The sequence below is a fragment of the Bacillus rossius genome, chromosome 1 (genome assembly GCF_032445375.1).
Source record: "Bacillus rossius redtenbacheri isolate Brsri chromosome 1, Brsri_v3, whole genome shotgun sequence".
Taxonomy (NCBI): domain Eukaryota; kingdom Metazoa; phylum Arthropoda; class Insecta; order Phasmatodea; family Bacillidae; genus Bacillus; species Bacillus rossius.
The window spans coordinates 262,507,598-262,529,080 of NC_086330.1; the positions used below are offsets into that span (position 1 = coordinate 262,507,598).

A 21,483-nucleotide genomic window follows, 5' to 3' on the forward strand; every position below is an offset into this window, starting at 1 on the left:
GGGAAGTAATGTCAAGAACATTGTGCACGTTCATGTCATTCGAAGCTCATTGTCTGAAGTTTCGCACCGAGCGACGAGCGAGAAAACGTCACCGAGCAGCCCAATTGGTAAGCAAACGTAAACATTGATTGGTTCGTGATTGTTCAGTCTCAATTCTCCAGTCGTCGTGATTGCTTAACAGAAATGGACATTCCGTAGCAGCAGCGATTGCAACACTGGTACTTAATTTCGTACAAAATTCCATAAAAATGTTAAAACACAAAAAAAAAAAATATTTTTGGTCGTTATCCGAAGTCAGGTGTATTCATTTAAATATTTAACTATAACATGAATAATAACGTTCGATTATCGCGAGATGCGTAATTTAAACGACGAGTACCAATATTAGAAAACTGAAACATGAGTTTCCCGCCTTTGATGAAAAGGACCACGGGTGTGGATTTGTAGTCAGTAGCTCAGTGGCCTAAGTTCAATGCGTAGGTGGTTATATTCTGTAGATCAGTCATCGCTAGGTCGTTAAGTGGAGCACAAGCATTTTTTTTTTTTAACTTCTACGAGCGACAGGTTAAAATTGTTGGCCGTATGATCGTAAGTACATATTCGAACATACATATTTAACATATTAATACATATTTATATGATAATACAGTCCAGAGCCTATCTTTGGCTCACCTCCACTAAAAAAAAAAAAAAAAAAAAAAAAAAAAAACATTGGTTGTCTGTAAAGTCTGTTTAAGGACGATAGTTTAACGTGACAACGTCACAACAAAACATTGATGAAATGATTGTTGCATACTTTTATGAATATAATTGAATCATTTTTATTTTCATAATAAAAGAATAAATACTTGAAATTATACTAGTAATCATATTTTTAAAATGCAAGAATAATTAACCTTCATTGCCGAAATTGTTGTTTTAATAAGCAATGAAAACCACATTAACTTTTCGTTTAAATATAATTATGAACAAGTTTTCATATAAATAAACTGTAATCCAATATCTAACATAACCTATTATTACTGCACTCGCCGACAGATGCTACTTTTTTTTAAATAATAAAAGATTAAATACTTGAAATTATACTAGTAATCAGATTTTTAAAATGCAAAAATAATTAACCTTTATTGCCAAAATTGTTGTTGTAATAAGCAATGAAAACCAGAGATTAAAATCCGTCGAGAATATTTTTGTTTTTATATCTTCCAGTGCTCAAAATGATCTGCAATTGTGGCCCCAGGCACAAAATTTTAATTAGAATTCATTAATAATAACGCCCCTCGCGATACACAAAGGGAAATATGTATTAACGAGTGCCTGGTTCCCGCGATAGCGGATAGATATCGCAATTCATTCGGTTCGCGTCTGTCACCGTAGATGGCAGCACCGTAGGGGAATAATATTATTTCGTTTTTATAACACGATTTTATAACAAATACGCATCCCAAATACACCAAACTTATTTATAATGTGTTACAATATTTTTTTAAAACATTGTGCAAAAGATCCCGGGTGTAATTTGAATTATTAAGTGTAACTGTAAAACACCATTGTTCGTTAATAAAACACCATTGTTCGTTAAAAAGGTATTTGAAAATTCAACATTACTTTTAAATAACCGTACCGATTGTGCTGAAAATCGGTGGACGATCGTTTAGTTATATAATAATTATAATTCAAACGAAGAAACCATGATTGAAAAATCAAATCGATTGTTGTTATAATCGAGTGGAAGAAAGATACGGCGCATGCGTACAATGAGCGTAACGGGACACAACCGTAGTGGGACAATGTCGTTACGGGACACTTTTTCGTGCGTGCAGCCGGCGTTCATCGATTTATTAGACGTTGTCACGTCAAAAAATATTCCTATATAGCGGCGCATGAAAGAGAGGTTAGGTTCAAAAATGATTTCTTTAAATTCGGTTTTACCACTCTTTAACATCCTTACAATTTAATTATAAATCAATTGTATTGTCGACTACATCAACTTATCAGGGATATGTGAAAGTCCCTACTTAGGTCCGTTGGGTTAATTATTTTTTTGGCGACAGTAGTAAAGTAATTTACATCTTTTATTTGATTAATTTTATTAGGGTTATGTAGATATTTAAATATTGTAATGTAAACTTCAGTGAATTGAAAGAAAAATTACGTACAAACTACAAACCTATAATAGACCAATTTTGAAAGAAAAGAAATTCGTGGCTATTCTATTTATTTAATAAATAAATAAATTTGTTGGAATAAAATGAAAAGTTGAATAGATTTCAATACTAAGTTAAGATATATTTCAATTAAAAGTTTCTTTTCTTATTCAGCTAGGTCAGCCAAGGAGCGCTTGCTTCTATAAACTAACCTAGCTTATAATATCACATATGTTTCCCAAGTTACCAGTTAATGGATTTTTTAATTTTTATGTTCGGTATTTTTGTTTTATTTTTAAGTAATAAGTAATTATATTTGTTGTTATAGAATGAAAAATATGGAAAAAAAAAATTAAGTTACCAATTAAAAGTCTATGGTCTTTTATATATTAAAGTAAAAATTAATTTTTGCTATCTATGGAGTTTTACTAAAAAATCTGGAACGATCCCTTCCCTCCTTTCCCCCGCCAAACCCCCACCGCTCCCCCGGGTAGCCTATGACCACCGGCAATATGATCTTATAGATTTTTGACAACAAAAATGCTATATACAAGCAAAGAAATAAATATCAGAGGAAACGTCGTGAGTAATTTCAGGTAAAGAGATCCCCTCGCTACTCAAGCGTGAACACTTATCGATCACGACCACCGACTGGATGAGTAACTAAACAATCTCCAAAAATGTGCTTACTACAGTTATGTAATTTGTAGTGACGATGCAATAAAATATTGAGTTAAAAGTAAATTATATGCAGGAATACGATTCAATGAATTTACTCACCACACTGAATTTTCACTAACAATAAGAAGTAACGGGATAATCCAGTATGACTACTGATATTCCAGTAGATCTGGCAATACTAGATAGCATGGGCCTCTCTGGTAAGTAAATTTAGGGGGGGGGGGGGACATGGGATGTAAATATATTTGGCGAAGAGAAGTAAAAATATACAAATAGAATGTTTTGTATGTAATATAATAATAATATAAACAATGTAATGATTATAATGTAATGTTGATTGAAGAATTGTTTGGAATGAAATGAAGGGGAAAAAAAAAATTACCCTTGAGTGTTATTGTGTTCCCTCCACAAGGAATTTTTGGAGGGGACATGTCCCCCCCATCCCCCCCGCCAGAGAGGCCCATGCTAGATACTACTGAAAGTGGCGGATCAAATTCCAATCGTAACTTAAAACCTATAAAAACGAGTCTATGAGATGGGTATACGTAACTCCTCCCCCCCCCCCCCCCAAACAAATTTCCTTAATTAAAACCTAGGATTTAGTTTCATTGAAACAGAATCCAACGCTGTGATAATTCGCATAATTGGAACTTTGAATACTTTGAATTTTTTTTTTGAGGTTGTAAATGTAAAATTTAATTCCAGGTTTTTGTACGTGTAGGTATGTGATCGGTACTAAAACTAAAAGTAGTTCATGTAAGGCCACTTCCACCCATAATACGTAAAATCGTTGTTAAATTTCTACAATTTCGTTTGTGTATGCGAGCGAAGAACGTCGGGTATGCTGGGGACAGATATGCAATCGAAACATGGAAGCGGAGAAGATGGGAGGAAATGTTGCGCAATGACTAGCGAGCCATCCGGCTGGATTAATTTTCCCTCCTCGAGCTTCCTCGAGCGTCCGCCGTGCAGCGCTGCACATCGCTGCGCAGGCGCTCATGCGCAGTGGTCGTGCGTCAGGTGAACCCGTGATCGTCGCTCGCTTGTCGCTCGTCACGGCGGTAAACAGCCGTTAGCTCGCACGCCGAAGAGATGTCTTGCCTGCTGGCTGCACGGTTTGTGTGAATGGATGGTGGCTGAAGTCGTGTTTTTATGCCCTTCCTGACGACGTCATCGTGTGTTGTGTGTATCAACGCGTAAACAAGTGTGTGTTGATTTTTTTTGTGTTAATAGCGACGCCTGAAAACAAGGGATATGGTTTTATGTGTGTGGTGATTATCCCACCAGGATTACGATGAGCGGCTCTTAGAAGAGTTTGGTGAGTCATCAGCTTGCATTATTATTTCGAGTTTAGAGTTTTAAACTATATTTTTTGTTCCAGTAGCCTTTATGATTGGTAAAAACAAATCTGACCTGTTGTAAACCAGTGTAACATGTACATAGTTTTTTTTTGTAGCATGGAGGAGGTGTTTTTATGACCCTGTTGTTTTGATACGTTTACGCTAAAGTGTACTTATATAAACTTACGTTTTGCGGTAGACTTTTTGTTGTCACACCTTTTTTTTTTTTAGCGTATTTCAGATTTTAGGTTGGTACCTTGCTAGAGATGTAGGTTGTTACCGGCTTATTTCCTCTGCATTTCTTCGCTACACATTGCTAAGTGCCTCAGTGCACATGAGCGTACGCATAATTTAATCTCGTGGGGAGAGAGGAATGGAACAACTTTTCCTGCTGTTTGCTTTCAAATTCTTTCCATTTGTTGGTAGTAATGATAAATTTGTAGGATTTCAGCTCCTGCGTACGCCTCTGTCAATGCACTCAGTGCGTTTGGGCTCCGCCCCCTTCGCAAGCTACGGGTATAAAACGTCTCCGCTGCCTGCATAGTCTGTAACGTAATACGAGGCCGTACTCCAACCGGTTTAGCCTCAAATTCATTGAGCGAGTTTACTGGGTACTCTCTTGCTGTCTTACTAGTTGCGAATCTCAGGGCTGTCATGCTGACTATACCTACCCCACGCTTAGGACTATTCGAGCAAAGTTGAAGGCCGATCTACTGTTCTGAGAATCATATATTTTACAAAGACTTAAGGCTCGCCCAAATATATTTCTTCGTGTAACTTGGGATTTTTTATGCATCCCTTCTGTGAAGTAGGGAGAATGCTTGCCACCGGGCACTTTGTACCCAATTGCAGCTACTAATTAATTAATTAAACAGCGTGCTGCAATAAAATCAGTGCCTGTCGCGTTTTCCCCTCGGTTTACCTAGAATTGAAAAGTCGAGAATTTAAATTTTAAATTCAATTTATAGCATATGTACTATATTTAGTTGAAAGTTTGTTTTTGATTGGTAAAAAAATAACTGTGAAGACACTTTTCTGGATATAAAAAATAAAAATTCCTAATGTTTAGTAGTTCACGGTTTTTTACAAGTGGTTAGGTTAGGTGCGTTGCTGTGTCTACTGTAGGGAGCCACTCTAAAAAAAGAGGCAAAAACCCACCGGATTTATCTAGTTAGTTATTTTATTTCTGATTATACCATTGAGGTGCATTATATTTTTAAGAACTTCACCATTTTACGTTTGCCTGTGTGGTATTGCTGCTACCTTGGTTGAGTCCGGGTAAACAATGAAAATTCCTATTCCAGCCACATGCGAAAACGGTACCTATTTTCGAAATAAAGGATAGTCCAAAATTATTGTAAATACTACCTGTAATGTAAATGTAGTGACGTAAATCAGTTTTCTGCTTTAATAGCGTAGCCGAGACTGTTTTCAACGAGAAATATCCCTGTTTCTGTGGTTGCCGCCCTAATGTTTACTTTATAATACCTGCAACATGACAGGTTTTTTAAAATTATTATTATTAAAGAGATCCTTAAGAATACGGCGTGTCCGAGACTGTTTTCATAAAGACAGAGAATGTTTAATGACAGTACATTACGGCTGGTGCCAAGACTGTTTTCAGCCCTATTCCATCCTGATTGTGCCTTATTAGGGTGAAAAACAGTCTTTTCCCCGGTCGTAAAGAAACTAAAATTAAACATCCCGGTCTTACGTAAACAGTCTCGGCTACGCTGTATTCCTAAGGATCTCTGGAAAACCACAGGATCATGTTGCAGCTTGTATCAAGTAAACAATAGGACGGCCTCAGCAGGGATATCTCTAGTTTAAAATAGTTTCGACTATGCTATTAAAGCACAAAACAAATTTACGTTACTGTATTTACTTTATAGATAATATTTACAATAATTTACACCATCCTTTAACCCGCAAATAACGTGTTTGGCATGTGGTTTGAATAGTAGGTTTCAACGTGTACCGGGACGACCATGGTGACAGCGATATGGCACAGGCAAAGGTAAAATGGTAATTAAGTACATGTGAAGTTCTTAAAATTGTTTAATGCGCCTCGATATTATAAATGGAGTTAAATTAGGAACTGCATAAATCCATTTTTGGGGGTTCACCTTTTTTTTAGAGTGGCGCCCTGCAGTAGACGATTACCAATGTTGCAAATTTGTGATATTTTGTGAATGGTCAGTTAAGTTAGGGTAGTAACATTTAAAATACTTAAAACGCTTGGGTGAGTAGTGAGGCTAATTATATTAAAAATACGGTGGTTACGGATTTCAAATTAAAATGTAGATAACTTAATTGCCCTATTATTTTATAGTATTTGTGTAGCTAACCTAACCCAAACAACCGTTTACATGATTTCACATTATTTTTTATTGTTGCTAACCATAATAATTGAAAGGCGTTACCGAAGTTGCACGAGCGAGCGGTAAACTTCGGGATCACTGAATCCAAATCCATCATGACTAAGCTTCAACCTGAGACGCACCTAGGTCCCTCCCTACCCGGACCCACCCCCCTTAAAATACACTTAGTTTTAGTTAGGTTAGGAAAATAAATTAAAATCACACGAAGTAAATATTCGGTGTGATGAAAGTATTATATATAGTACTAGCCTCCCCCGACTGTTTTCGCTGCTCGTGTGCCAATAGATGTGTTTAGATTTGTCCTTGAAGTTTCGACAAACAATTGAAGCAAATAAATAATGTTTACTGATCTGGTAAAAACGTTCACACATGCGCACGTTTTTTTCGCTGAAGAGAGAGTATCCATTAAATTCACCCCATGGAACTAAGGCTTTTGGCTCGTAATAATTTTAACATGGCTAAACTGTTACTAATATTTAATGCTATTACTTTATATAAGATAATAAATTAAAAATAACACATGCTTTGCTAGTAGCTTTTTAAATTAAAAATATGTTTTACGATTGTACCAACTTAATTCACATTTGTTAACTCATGGCATTGCTGTTAATTAGCATTTGGTAATTTGTATTCAAAGCTGGCAAACAAAATTACGAAAAAAAAAAAATTGTTTGTCTGTAAAGTTAGTTTACGTACGATAGTTTAACGTGACGTCATAACAAAACATTGATGAAATGATTGATCCAGAAGAAAAGGAAATATCATATTCGGCCTGGGACTGAGCCGTAATAGGTTTTTGCAACCAAACCATTTAGGCATTAAAAATATTATATTCTTTGAGGAAGAATTTTTTTTTTTAATTTTTCAATCTTTTGCATGATAAAAATCTACCTCAGCATACTTTTATGAATAAAATTGAATCATTTTTATTGAATTATCACTATTTTGTATGGATACAAAGGAGTGAAATGAAATGTGCAATTGAATTAATAAATTTACTTTTATTTGAATTCATTAATTCAAATATATTTATTACTTTTGAAATGTTGCGTGCGCCATATTTATTTTTACAAGTACAAAAAAAAATTTCGCAGCTGCCGGTTCCGATCCAACAACCTTTAGTTTAAGAGTTAGGTACGCTAACCACACGCCCACGAGGCCATACTAAGGTAGTTTCAAATGTTATATATATATATATATATATATATATATATATATATATATATATATATATATATAAAAACTTTGTTCACAGTAGGGGTATAATATTAACACGATTTTATAACAAATACGCATCCCAAATACACCAAACTTATTTATAATGTGTTACAATATTTTTTAAAACATTGTGCAAAAGATCCCGGGTGTAATTTATTATTATTATGTGTAACTGTAAAACACCATTGTTGGTTCAAAACGTATTTGAATTTTCAACATTACTTAAAAATAACTGTACCGATTGTGCTGAAAATCGGTGGACGATCGTTAAATTACATAATATTAATAATTCAAACGACGAAAATATGATTCAAAAGTCAAATCAATGGTTGTTCCAATAGAGTGGAAGAGAGATGTCACGCATGAGTACAATGAGCAAACAGAACACATCCGTAGTGGGACATCCGTAGTGGGACACTTTTTCGTGCGTGCAGCCGGCGTTCATCGATTTATTAGACGTTGTCATGTCAAAAAAGTAATAATTTTATCGACACTATCGGGTACGTGACTTTAATATTTATAAAGTTAAGAAAATTATAACAAGGCCCGACCGTCGATTTTTGGGCTCGCGCCAAACAATAAGCGATGTGATGCTATGAGGAGTGCGTTGCACGGACGTCGGTTGTGGCGTTCTTGGCATTTCGCATGCCACTCCCTCCTATTTTTCTTCAAACCAACCAAACCAAAACCTAACGCCACCATATATTAATTCCTCTATTCACAATGTTTTTTATTCAACTTAGATGGTAAATAATTAGTCATTTGCGGACATGTTATTTTTAATACATTGTAAGTTGGATAGTTGGCAAAATATATATATATATATATTTTAAATATTTAACGATCTGCATGTATGTATCTTCCAACAAATAATTCAGTTCATCTGCCCTGTAACCCTGGATATTCAAGTAAATATTTGTAGTAGAAACTACTTTGCCAGTTTAGCGCCCACCAGAATGCGGCGCGTGGGGCACAAGCCCCGTCTGCCCCGCTCTTGTTTCGTCCCTGAGAAATAGAGACAGAGAGAGAGAATTTGAAAAAAAAAAAAAAAAAAAAAAAGGAAGTAATTATTGCGTATCTTGTATTTTGAAATAAAATATTAAAATTCTTAAAGGAATTGGTTGTATTTGTGATGCAGAGCTGTATATTTTGTTAACTATACTTATTTGATTTTGAAAATATGAATTATAAAACTTTAATATAAACTAGATACGCTATAAATAAATTACTCAGCTTACCTTGCATACTGCCTCCACTGATATTTTGCAAATTTTCTGCCAAATCTTGGAAATACATATAAAAATATAGTATATGTATATAATATATAAATATATATAATAAATATAATATATAAATATATAATATATATATAAATATATATATATAAATATATATAATATATAAATATATATAATATATAAATATATAATAGACACCAACACCGTTATCCCTCCCCTGCGTCCTCCACTGTGTGATGGATTAGCTGTTTGTTTACTTTTTATAAAAAAATAAAACCGCAAATAGTTCAGGTTAAGTAAAAATACGTGTTTTTAATGGTTTCAGGTTAAGTAACAAATGCGTGTTTTTAATGGTTTCCTGAGTGCTGATTATCGTCTTATTAAATGTTACGACACAGTAACTTAAATTTATTATGCTTCTCTAAATTCTATAAATTTTGCTCATGTTGTTAATAATTCTTAATACAACAATGGGTAAATTTTATAAATTTAATTAGGGTTTTATATGTTTTTGGGCAACCCAAATGCAATTTATTGTTACGAACGTGAGCAGGCAGCGGCGCGCGCAGGTTCGGAGCTAGCCACTGACGTCACATGGCCGCCGCAACGTGAGACGTGCCGCGCGTACCTTACCGCTTCCCCTCCCTCCTCCTCCCCACTTCCCGCACGGTGCTCTGTCTCGGTGCCGTTATCTGACACCTGACAGCTGCTGTGTTCCGCGAGCCGCCGCCGCGCGTCTCGATATTTCTGGCGTCGGGTCGGCGCTGTATGACGCGACTGGCCCCAGCCGCGCTAGCGACTTCTGGAAGTGGTGCCTGGGCATATATATAAGCTCAGGACGCCGGCCTCCAAGTTGAGTTGATCCGGGCGATTGTGCCGCGGGTGCGGCGGTAGTTGGGTGGCGAGAGTGCCGCGGGTGCAGCGATAGTGCCGAGCGAAGTTCCGAGCGAAGCGTCGAGCGGAACCTCGGCGAAGGGAAGTGAATAGGCGGTGGCGGAATGCGGCGACGGAGTCCTGCGACGGTGATCCACGAGGGGTGCTGCGGCGAGAGTTGCGCCAGAGGTGCGGTCCAGCGAGGTGTGCGGTGTGTAAAATCCGAGTGACTGGGGAATAAACATTTTTAAGTGTGATTAGGCATTTTTAGAAGATTATTTGTTAGTGATGTAAATATTGGCAACCATTAAAACTGTGTAGTAAAATCCTTAAATTGGGCTATCCATTTACGAACCAGTAGTTTTCCCACGATTAATTATTTCAATAGTTTTAATAATTCGTAACATTATATCTAAATCCCAGCATGATCATAAAACATGTAATCATGTAGTATACAGTTGTGAATTGAACATTTGTATGTTAATTTGTAGTTAAGACTTCAGTTTTAGGAAGTTATTAGTAATTCAGTAGGTATACCTAAGTTTGGTTTTACTAAAAGTCAAGTAACTTAAGATTTTCAGGCTATTGTGTAAACTGATTTTTTTTTATTGATATCTTACAAATAAAGAGTTTTCATAAAATAGCTTCATACAAACGGTTAACTTAAAATTGTATACCACACATTTTCGTTGGCTATTTCGTGCTTTTATTGAAATATTAATTGGTCTTTAAGGTTTTCAAAACTATTAAATAACACTTATTGAAGTGATATCGTGTATGAACTATAAACTATAGCTAATTATATTATTGATAAATTTAAATCAGCTGAAAAAATATTTTAAAATAAATTTAGGAATGTCAACAAGACGAGCCAGTGACGGTTGTAAAAGTTTCCGTAGGAGAAAGCAGCGTAGTATACAATTATAATTATGTCGTTCGAAAAGTTCCCGCTTTTAGGGCGTGATCAGGGATGTGGTATTAAAATTATTCGTATTAATTTTAATACTGCAGGTTTAAGCTGTAATTACTTCTGCTATCCAATAAAATTAAAATATAGAAAGCCCTTGATGGGCTGAAGTATACTTTATGATACCCGAGAAGTTAAATCATACTAAAAAAATTGGTTAACTTAAAGTCGGTTTACGGACGATAGTTTAACGTGACAACGTCATAACAAAACATTGATGAAATGATTGCATACTTTTATGAATAAAATTGAATCATTTTTATTTTAATAATAAAAGAATAAATACTTGAAATTATACTAGTAATCAGATTTTTAAAATGCAAGAATAATTAACCTTTATTGCCGAAATTGTTGTAATAAGCAATGAAAACCACATTAACTTTTCACTTCACTTTATAAACAGTCTACGAAACAGTTCACGTGTAGATGACTTGTTATTAATTTTAAAAACTGGCGTTTAGCTATAAAGTTGAAATATAATTATGAACAAGTTTTCATATAAATAAACTGTTATCAAATATCTATCATCAATTATATGAATCACCATAATTTTTTAGTCAATTGTAACATAACCTATTATTACTGTACTCTCCGACAGCGTAACGGAACACAGCGTAACGGAACACAGCGTAACGGAACAATGAGCGTAACGGAACAATGAGCGTAACAGGACACTTTTTCGTACGTGCAGTCGGCGTTCATCGATTTATGAGACGTCACGTCAAAATAAATAAACTATGTAAACCGGATGTGATTGTAGTAAAGAATATGTTACCCTAGGTGATACATGAACGGTATCGTGTTTTATACTGTTATTGGTAGAGCTATAGTATATAATACGATACCCTAAGGTTAGTTTAATAAAGAAGTGTATTTTGTGCAAAACAAGGTGTGAATGTACCCCACCCGAACCCCCTTATTCCCGCCCTTGTCCCGTAGGAATGTAAGGGTGGAAATGACGTCAGCGCCGCCATCACAGGGCCGTGGGCCACATATGTTGTCGGGCCCCCTCCTTATTACATAATACACAACTCTCCAAACCCCTCAGTATTAAAAAAATCAAGACTGCAATTCTTTAAGATAATGTAATGTTGTATAAATAGGACAACACTATATAAGTGATATTTAACAGCATTTGAAGAAAAGGTTTTAAATGATTCTCTCACTAAAACATAATTTTCATCTCTTTAATACCTTTTCAAACAATCACAAGATTTTCTTAAAAAAAAAAAAAAAAAAATGTACATGAACTGAACTTCTTAAAATATAACATAATTAATATAGAACAACTTAAAATCAATAAACATTTAAAAAAAGTTTTTCGCGCTTTCATATCAGCGAACTTTTCAATAATATATTTGTACTAAGTTACCTTGGCCACGACTGTAAACGTGATATGAGCATATCGCATAACTTAAAGTTTCCCAGATTTAAATTGTTCTGCTGTCAGGGTAAATCCACGCATTAAAAAGACTTGAAATGTAACCTGGTAACCTGATCCCTATGTTGCCCGGTCCCCGCTAGTGTACGGGTCCTGGGGGATTTTGCGCCCCCCCCCCCCCCCCCAACTCCTAATCCTTCTTGAGTGACCTTTTTCCCACCCGACCCCTGATAGTTTTATTTCCTCTTTTATCTTTTGCATATATTTGGTTTATCCTTTTTTCCATTCATCTTAAGTCGAAATTAAAATAGCCTCTCGCCTTCGTCAATCAGTCACATGACCCGTAGCCAATCAGATGGCCCGAAATATTCCGTCTGTCCGTGCATCAAAAGCTTGCCAAGCTTTGACTTTCGACGGATGGATGAAATTATAGCCTCCAAAATGATGCAATGTATTGCCTGTAAACTCTTTATCTTAAAAGGTTTTGAAGTTTATTTGTTTAGCCTTTTAAATGGCGTATCTAGCTCAAAACTGTATTTGGGGGGGGGGGGGGGAAGGGGGGTATTTTCGGAATTCAACCTCTCATGAGGGGATGAGGGTCAATGATGCCATACGATAATAAACATCAACCAAAGGAAGAACATACTTTTTTAAAACATTTTTTGACCAGTAGCTTGCGTGAATTAGTTGTAGCATTTAGAACCAACACTTGCACTTAATGCTCCTTGTTCGCGTCTGCTTAACATGGCTAATCCATTTAACCATTTATCTGTGTTTTTTTCCTTGGAAAATGGAGCAGGGGTACGTCCTTGGCTGCTTAATATAACATGCTTTGATTTATTTATATATTCCGTTGAGACTTGATTTTGGTTGATACCAAACGGCTATGGAATGCGTAATTTACACATTTACAGTTGAGGCGGTTAGAAGCAAAGGGGTGCAAGTGACAAAATATTAGTAATGAGTAAATGAGGTTAAAAGTTAGGACCTAATGTAAAATTCCTTGAAAATTTTTTAAATGATTTGCATTATGAATTATGTGTATTGGTTGCTAATGAAGCTAATTATTCTATAATAATGTATCCGGAGCAATATTTTGTGGTCAGTGATGTTTTTTTTTAAATATTTTATTAGCACTTACACCCTTCTGCCACCAAATGTGTTCATCCTTTTGACTGTCAAGGTCAGGTTTAGAATAAAGTACAACTAGTCTACTCCAGATAATCTGGCGGCGGATTGACCGGCGGCCATTTGGAAAACGTATTTGTTTTTAATTTGTTGAAACAATTTTTTTATTGTTTTGGATTATCCGCGATTTTTGATTATTCGCCGCATCGGTCCACTCCATTAGCATGGATAATCAAGAGTCTACTGTATTTCATTTAATTTTTATGTCCAGTATTCTAATATTAATGAAATAAACAATATGTATCATACAATGTTCATATTCAAAGTAACATCATAGCACATTTACTCAGAACCGACAACAGCACAGAAACAACAGTCCAAGAACGACAATATTATTCTCACGGCCCAATTATTGTTATTTAAATATTTTGTTTATATCAAACACAATACATTATCATTTACACAAATGGATAAGACAATGAAACATTTGTTTCCAAAACATTATTAATAGTTTGCAGACAAAATAGTCTCCTTTGCTTTCCTCCTCAGAAAACATTAATCTGACTCCCACAAGTCATCTTCAGAAGACACCACTTCATTAGCAGGTGCTGTGCATGGTGTTCTACTTCCTGTAGATTTGCTGTGCAATGCAGAAGCTGATTTTTTTGATTTGTGGTTGAGATTTGTGTAGAATGGATGGTAAATTGGGGGCACAAATGGAAGTAACTGCTGCAGATTCTGATATTTCTCTGTTGTTATGGCAGGTGGTGAAGAAAAGAGTTCAGTCAACTGTATTCTTGAGCTTAGGCGTCCTGGTTTTGCTCGTCTTAAATCAATGGAATCGAACTCCATTTCTTCGTTGAGGGTGGATTTATAAAACAGCTTGTATGGACTATCTTTTTCAAAATGAAGTCACTGAAATGTGCGAATACCCGTGAATTTGTCTTTGACTTCTCTATCCATAGATTCTATAGAGAGGAAGTCATTGTTTGGCATCCGTACTACTTGGAATTTACGACTTGCATGTGCCACAACCTGCATCCAGTCATCGGGAACAAAAATATACGGGTGATGTTTCTTGCTTTTTTCAATGAGACCAAAATCTTGGTCGCACTCCATATAGGAGTGACCTGAAATCAGGAATTTATGGTCAATGGTCTCGAGAGAGGTGTGTTTTATGATGTACATCCTGAAACTTAATGATGTTTTTGTTCTTGTTCTGTCCCCCTGCATTGTCACTGAAAGCAATGAGATTCTTCACAGTTGGAGGTAGTTGCTGCACATACTTAAGCAAACATGAACCAATTTCTTGTGAGCCCCTTGATGCCTGACCTTCATGCCACATGTACATTATAGCATGTCCACTAGCAAGATCATGTACAGCAAAGTTGTATGTCCATAGTTGCCGCAGATAGTATACTTTATTGCAAGTTAAAACTGGGCTAGGCAAAGTTTTTTGAAGATCAAAGCATATTGCTTTTGTTGTGGTAGGACTATCTTTTGCCAGCTGTTTAGCATCACTCTTTGCTGACCTTGCTTTTTCTGCCCTACGAAAATGAAGTTCCTTGTTAAGTATGCTACTATTAACTGTGTCAGGATCCACACTGTGTAATCTTACTGTCAAGTACATCGCATGTAGAACACGTATCTGCGTGAGGATGTTTGAAACTAATATTAAAGTGTGTGTTAAAAATATGTCTGTACAGACTCTCTTTAACAGGGATGTTTACATGTTTTTCTTTGCAAAACTCCAAATAAAGACCATACATTTTTCGAATGTTTAAACTACCAGAAAGATATCTTGTATGGGGATTTTTGCTTCTAGAATAATGACTTGTGTACCTAGGGAAGGATTCAATATGTTGCTTAACCATTTGTACATCATTCACGTGTATTTTATTTGCCGGAGTATGCTTTCCCCTCCTATCTGTTTGAGGGACACCAGTACTTGTTCTGCGTTTCAGTACATTATCGTACCTCTTTTGGCTTATATCCAATGTTTTAAGGAAAAACAATTTACAAATCCTTTTACCTTTTAGTTTGAGAACTACAGTTACATCTTTGTGGGATACAGCACTACTAGACACTCGTTTTGGCCTACTCATCTCCATACATCCACTAATGAATGATGTTTGCAGATCCCATGACCCTAGAGCCCAAAATTCTTTAAATATTTCGTTCCTATCAGCATCAGAAAAACATTTACATTCGTACCTACACATGTGCTTAAATGGTTGGACAGATTTTCCTTTCTTGTAGATACCATTTTTTCCAAAATACCCTTTCCCTGTGTTTCTGCATTTTTTCGCGGTATTCCTCTTTCATGTATTTGCTCGCCTTACTCTTTTCCTTGTTCTTTTCCTACTCTCTTCACCGTCATCAGTAGAATCAGATTCTTCATTTGGTTGAAAGTCATCATCAGTATCAGTGTCCAAATCTGCACATAGGAAAATACACATCTTTACACTCTGAATATGTGCACAAATATTTATACCTATACTTAGATTGGTATTGTAACTTACATTTTATGCTATGGTCACAACCTCAAAAGTAAAGGTCCCGGCACAAAAATATTATGCAGTATTTTTATTGATACATTTAAATCGCAAAATACCTGCCACTAGCTAACAATAATATAATAAACGAAATGTAGTAGTACATATACAGAATATGACGTTCCAGTACCAACTATATTACTATCTATATAAATTTTACCTATTGGAACTAAGAAACACCAAGCTTGTGTGTATTAGCATTTTGTTTACAGTTATTTTTAGCTATACAACCAATAATCCAACATGGCGTTGAATGTTTGCCCATTTCATTTACTAAACTCATTTCAAAACTGTTTAATAATTAATTTCTTCCTATAGCTAAGGTTATGTGGAAAACAAACATTATTAATATTATCATCCTACCTCCAGAATTTGTTCTTTCACTATCTACTTCTTCTTGATCTCCATTCTTATTATGTTCTTCATCTTCTTCCATCCTGGTATTACTTAATATTTCAGATGCAAACAAATATTTATCCACCAATGTACACTCACTGTAAACCGCCTAATCAAATTACAAAAACGGTTTGGAGCCAAAGAGGTGTATGTGCACTTGTATCCCTTTGCCTCCACAGAGAAATCACATCTTGCTAAGTAATACATACATCCAACAGTCACTAGAAGGCAGCATCAGTCAGCCCGCACACCTATATCCCTTTGCCAACAAATAAATAGGATATTATACTACAATGTGATGCACTTATGTCCAAATATTTTATTTTGTCACTCACACCCCTTTGCTTCTAACCGCCTCAGTTAACGTATCCAAAATATACTATAGTATAAAGTGTTAAATTTATACACTGAAATATACATTTACAAGAAAATAATACGGACGTTGCTCTGAAAGATAAATGTTCCGTGACAACGGGAACGAAAACTTCCAACAAACTTATTCGATAAAATTGAAGCAGCGCCTAGCACCGACATGTGCTTAGGCGGCCATCTTGAGTAGACTGTCTTTTGTTTTCTCCGGTGTCTGGAGCACAGCTTGCTATGAGAAATTCTTGCGCAACGCAGCACACACAATCAAGAAAAATAGCCCAAATATACTTAGATATGTCCAAGCTCAAACAACAACAAATGTCAAGATATACACAATATAAAGTTACCGAACAATAAATATTCAGAAATTTTTACATATAGTTTGTAAGAATAACAAATATATTCATATATTTTGTATATATAAGTTACGTTATATATTTTAGCATGTGTAAAATTTACAAGATGTATACAGTATGGACTAAAGTTATACGTACTATGCTGGTATATAATTGTATACTTTAGAATAAATACGTTTTCCTTGGGTTTTAGGAAAACCAAACATATGCTGGGTTATAATTTTTTTTAATTTGCGTTAAAAAAAAAACCTTTAATTTTGATGTTTGAAATAAAAACTGACAAAATCATATAAGTAAAAGAAATATGTTCGGTAAATCGGAAGAGATTTTAAAAATCACAAGCAAAAAATTTTGAATTTAATGGATTATTAGTAATTGGCCTACATGATCATAAACTAATTTACTTTTACAATTTACGTGGCAGCAATGAAATATAAACAAGTATAATAACCTGACGACCACTTGTAATTCCGGTTTCACATACATACACCATTGAAGTTTTGGTTCCTGTGCTTTTGTGGCCGACTTGGTGCTCTCATCGTTTACGTTAGAACTACGTCAAAGAGAGCACTCTCTCCTCTCAGTTTGTCGGAGCGCGCTCTCTCATGCTCTTCGACGTGCGCCATGTATCTTCACAATTTTCAGGTGTATGTTATTGCAGTTTAACCGGTGCGTCCAGAGGCGAAAATCTGCAGGGTTCCTTGCTGGGGCGGGAATTGCGTTATCATTCCCGTTTCATAGTTAAAATTTCCACTGCGAGACCTCCACCCACTCGTGATTTACGCTCATGGGTGCGTCAGTCAATGAAGTTAAGAAATGAATGAATATTTTTATGCAAGTGCATGTATTATTGGATAAATTTAGATCACTATTTTCCGATATTTCGTACGGTTTGTTTGTTATACATGCTTAGCAATTTCGACCTCTTTGTGTTTGATAAAATGGGAAACTAAATGCTGTTGCGACTGAAAATCTTTTTGTAAGTGATCTACGGTTGTGCTGTCAAATACTAAAGCATTTATTAAAAATGGAAAGAACAACCGTATCACCAAATCCATGAACTACACAGGGAAAGAAACGAAACCAAAACCTATCGATTAAGAGGCCAGCGCTACATCCCACACTCAGCACCCCCACTGAAGGAACAAGATATGTCTCTACAAGGCCTAACGAAGCACTTATGCGGCACGAGAATAGAGAGCTGTTTTACTGTAAATCATTTCATACAATGAAAACAAAAAAAAATCTGAATATAAAAAAAATGGTTGTCTGTAAAGTCGGTTTACGGACGATAGTTTAACGTGACAACGTCATAACAAAACATTGATGAAATGATTGCATACTTTTATGAATAAAATTTAATCATTTTTATTGAATTATCACTATTTTGTATGGATACAAAGAAGGAGTGAAATGAAATCTACAATTTAATTGATAAATTTACTTTTATTTGCACTCATTAAATCAAATATGTGTATTACTTTAACGAAGAGATTATTTTAACTATAACTTTTATACATGTTTGCTATTTAACTTCCAGATCGTCGAGAATGTTTTACACTTTTTCGCAATTACACATTTAACGACGAAGTTTGTTCGTCGTGAAATTAAACGTAGAATTTAATAAAAATGCTCTTGCAGTTAATAAAATAAGTATTAGTAAGTTTAAGAAAGAATTTCGGCTTTAATCTCCAACCCAGACGCTCGTGGTGCGCTGGGGCCGAAATTAAAATTCGTCGAGAATATTTTACGTTTTTATGTCTTCCAGTGCTCAAAATGATATGCAGTTGTGGCCCCGGGCACGAAATTTTATTTATAATTCATTAATAATAACGCCCCTTGCGATAAACAAAAGAAAATATGTATTAACGAGTGCCTGGTTGTCGCGGAAGCGGATAGATAGCGTGATTCGTTCGGTTCGCGTCCGTCACCGTAGATGACAGCACCGTAGGGGAATAATATTATTTCGTTTTTATAATACGATTTTATAACAAATACGCATCCCAAATACACCAAACTTATTTATAATGTGTTACATTTTTTTAAAAACATTGTGCAAAAGATCCCGGTGTAATTTGAATTATTATGTGTAACTGTAAAACACCATTGTTCGTATTGTTCGTACAAAAACGTATTTGAAAATTCAACATTACTTTTAAATAACCGTACCGATTATGCTGAAAATCGGTGGACGATCGTTAAATTACATAATATTAATAATTCAAACGACGAAAACATGATTGAAAAGTCAAATCGATGGTTGTTTCAATCGAGTGAAAGAGAGATAAATGCGGCGCAAGCGTACAATGAGCGTAACGTGACACATCGTAGTGGTACAATGTGCGTTACGGGACACTTTTTCGTGCGTGCAGCCGGCGTTCATCGATTTATTAGACGGTGTCACGTCAAAATTTCGCTTGTTTGGGAGGTTTACCAATGAGAGAGTTTGCAATGAGTGCATAGTCTCAACGAGAAAGAGTGAGATTGCGAGAGAGCACGAAACTGTCGTCTTGTGAAGTGATGCGTGAGAGCTGTATGAATTGAGACCCGGCCCCATGTTATGTCACGTCTATCCTGGTTCTCGGAGATGTTATCTCGCTTGTCTTGCGAGCAACATTGCGTCGATGACGTATCTGTCTTCCGGCGCTTGGACTGCATTGTGACGTCATTTAGATCTGCAGCACTACTACATACATAAACATTTCTTCCAACTGCATATATATAATATTTTTAGATTCAAAGCATGCCGTTTACACGTATTCGAAACAATTTTGACTTTTTTTTCCTAAAGTATTTGCATCTTGAAACAGCATCTGTACTAGCGTTGAACTCTGCTACAATCATTCCACTATATGCTATGTATTTTTATATTTTAAACTTGTCAGAAATATAACGTTGTATTAAGTACATGAATAAATTGTAAATAAAATAACCTACAGGATGTCCAGATCAGGGGAAACGGAGAAAACTTATAATAGTCAGGTAATTATTAATTTCTGTATTTAAAATAGCTTTAATATATAGGTCGAGGAAAGTAAATGAAATGGTTAGACAAAGGCTCATTGTGTATCGATAACCCATTACCGGCGCCATTAATGTTGTAGTTACGTTACATGCTGGTGTGTCAGTTATTTTAAAGCAGAGTTGTAATTCTTTTGTACATAATGCTGAATTCCATCTGTGATGGTGCCTTGAAGTGTGTGATGTAAGAAACTTCACTTTGTGTATAGTTTCCAGGCTATTTGTAACTGTTAACATTTTTTCACGGCAATGAAGTATCCAGAAGTGCACTGTGACTACGGAAGCTTTAGGAAGTAGCGCAAGAATGTATACTTATTTTTTTGTAGGAAAATAATGCAGGTTTTTTTTGTCAGTGAAAAATTATAAAACACCTGGAAACGTCAACATCTTATGAAACGGCATCTTGCTTTGTAGTAAGTATAACTGGTCAGAAATATTCTCATATAGAAAAGAAGAAACATAAATGAGAGTAAAGATCCAATTAACAATTTCAAAAACACGTGCACATAACTTACTGATATAAAAAGGTAATACAAATATTGGTTCCATATAATTTAAAGAATAGGCTTTCGAGTCTGTTTAGTTTTAATCGGAGCCGTTTTGTTATGTAGTTAAAACTTCCGCTCCGCAAATGGAATGATTCGATAGTCGACGCAGCTTCTCCAGCAGCGAATCCTAGCGGCGGGTGCTTTCAGAAATTCCGCCGAAAGCACAATTTTCGTATATTTATCACGCACGGTATTATTTAAAAGAACTTTATGTTAAATTTCGTGTCCGAGTTTTGTATTATAAATGTATTTGTAACTTGAGAACACACGAATGGGCTCGTTACCGAGGTGAGATGTGACACGTCACTGGCAAGCACAAAAAGACTTGCTCACTTTGTTTTCCTCTCCAAGGTTTGAGTTAGCGGTGAGCTGTTGTGGAAACTGGCTGCCTGCAGCGTGTCCACCCCAGCAGACCTCCCGCGGGTCAGGCGCGCGTGTGTTCCGACAGAGCGGCCTGCAGCCCGGGCGGCGGGGCTTATCTTATCTGGCCCGCGGTCCGCGCTGTCCCACGGATGACGCGGTTGTCTTGTATCGCCCCAGCGTTTCCGCTGTCCAGCTCCCGACGGTCGTTTCCGCCGACACACGCGATAACCTTCAACAATAGTCACCACATCGGTTGCAGTTGCTAGGCGGAAATTTTCCTAACCAGAATAATCGTAACACGGTGCTGACATCTGTAAAAATCCCATAAATTTTGAAAAGATGGTAGGACCACGTGATTTTTCCACATATAAATCTTTCGCGAACATCGCAGATTTTAAACCGCGCATAGGTATTAAAAATACAACTTTATAATAGTACTATATCTATCCTTTGTTATAATTTATAGTCATAAAAATAACAACTTAAAAAAAAAGCATTGAAATTTTGACATTCCTTTGTTA

General features: G+C 35.8%; 1 protein-coding gene across 4 annotated transcripts in view; it reads left to right on the forward strand.

Moving 5' to 3' along the window:
• The first annotated feature begins 3,826 nt into the window (after positions 1 to 3,826).
• The window catches only part of LOC134527542 (phospholipid-transporting ATPase ID), a 341,327-nt gene continuing 323,670 nt past the window's right edge, over positions 3,827 to 21,483 (forward strand). For 2 of the 4 annotated variants that reach the window (XM_063360302.1, XM_063360303.1), the window contains exon 1: positions 3,827 to 4,146. The gene's annotated coding sequence lies outside the window, so the exon portion shown is untranslated. The remainder of the gene's footprint in view (positions 4,147 to 21,483) is intronic. The other 2 variants (XM_063360304.1, XM_063360305.1) reach the window with 1 other exon arrangement.